The sequence below is a fragment of the Lissotriton helveticus genome, chromosome 5_1 (genome assembly GCF_964261635.1).
Source record: "Lissotriton helveticus chromosome 5_1, aLisHel1.1, whole genome shotgun sequence".
In the NCBI taxonomy this organism is placed as follows: Eukaryota; Metazoa; Chordata; class Amphibia; order Caudata; family Salamandridae; genus Lissotriton; species Lissotriton helveticus.
The window spans coordinates 1,346,672,625-1,346,674,333 of record NC_136065.1 but is presented as its reverse complement, the minus strand read 5'-3'; positions in this window follow the sequence as shown (position 1 = coordinate 1,346,674,333).

The following is a 1,709-nucleotide window of genomic DNA, read 5'->3' as shown; positions in this document are numbered from 1 at the left end:
ACCGTACATACCATAAGGTGTGTCACTAAAGAAAACAAGAAAGTGATGGGTGGATTGTTTGAAATTAGCTCAGTCACTGGTACTCAAAGCCTCAATTGATTTTTTTTGTTTTGTTTTGTTTTTTGCCCACCATGCCACCTCAGACAGGTACCAGCCATATTCACACCAGCCCTGGTTCTCTTCCAATAGGAAATGCCATGCTAGGGACCCTCTGACTGGGAACACAACCAATCCTAGACTGATGTTGGCCTATTTAGTACTCCTCTGTAGGATGCAGCTTGCTTTCAGTAGCACAGTGAACAACAGCTTGGGCGCCATACTGAGGGAAACAGAAAGTGGTGGGTGGTTTGCTTGAAGTAATCTCAGCCACTGGTAATTACTCTAGTTCGCAATCCAGGCCATCATTTTTTTGCCCACCATGCTGCATCTGACAGGTATTAGTCATATGCAAATCGTCCTCGGTTCTGCTCAAATAAGCACAGTCCATCCCAACCTGCCTAGGCAGGCCACCTCTGAGCAGGAAACCAGGCATTCCTATACCGATTTTAGCCTTTTTATACCTACTTAGTAAGGTGTTGCTTGGTTCAAGTGGCACAGCGTGCACAGACCAACATCTGGTATCACACTGAAGAAAACAAAAAAGTTAAAAAATGATGGGTATGTTGCTTTAATTAACATCAGTTACTGTTAATTAGTCTATCCAGTCCATCATTTTTTGTCAGCCATGCCACCTCAGACAGATACCAGCCACAGGCATAGAAGTTCTGAAGAAGACAAATTATTACTGCATAAGAGATCTCTTCTATTTATAGGCACTCTGAGAAGACAACTCATTTGTGTGATGAAGATACTTCATGTTTGTGTATAACAGCACCAGGGGTGTCATTCACAATGGCTCTTAGTTAAATAGAATCTAGGGACCTTGTCCCCTATTGGATAGTGCATAAAGGTAAACAGAGATCAGGTCTCATGATTGTGTATGTTTGTAACCCTGTTTTCCTGAAGGCCTTTCACATGGTACCATTTCAGTGTACTTGAGGAGTTAAGGTCGTTTTTGTGTAGTAGAGTGACAGCAAGAATATATGATTTGCATAGATACACCAAGTGCAACTGACTGTACTTGCATGGAGTTGATTAGTTATGTTCTACACAAAAATGATGTTGGAGAACTTAAACCACAGATTTTTTTCAGAGGATTCTTGTAGCTGTTATTGTTAATTCATACTGTCAGCCAGGGAGCATAGCCCAGGCAGCATGCAAGAGAGTATCTTTTGCATGGCCATGCAAGACGTCGCTTGCACCCTGATTCTCATTCTCTCAGAGAAGTCACAGCCTGGAGAGAGGTTTCCCTAGAGGTGGGTCAAGACTCAAGGGATAGTTGGGTTAGCATTTGGCTGAGTTGAGGCTCCAGTAGAAAGAGTCCCCTACTTGTTGCACATCCACAGACCCTCTCTTATCTCTGGAAGGATTGTGAGGAAGAGGAGCTGATTGAAACTAAGATCCATCAGATTCGTGTCAAGAAGTATATGAAAGAGGCATTGCTAGTCAAGCCACTAACCTGTGTGGGTGAGATAGTGTGTTGGCGGGACCAATGCGCCAAATACCAGGTGGTAGAGCATGCCTAGTAATTGCATTCCATTAATAATAATGGGGCTGCCCTATGTCCCTCAGAACCTGGGTATACAATATTATAAAGCTACAATGGGTAC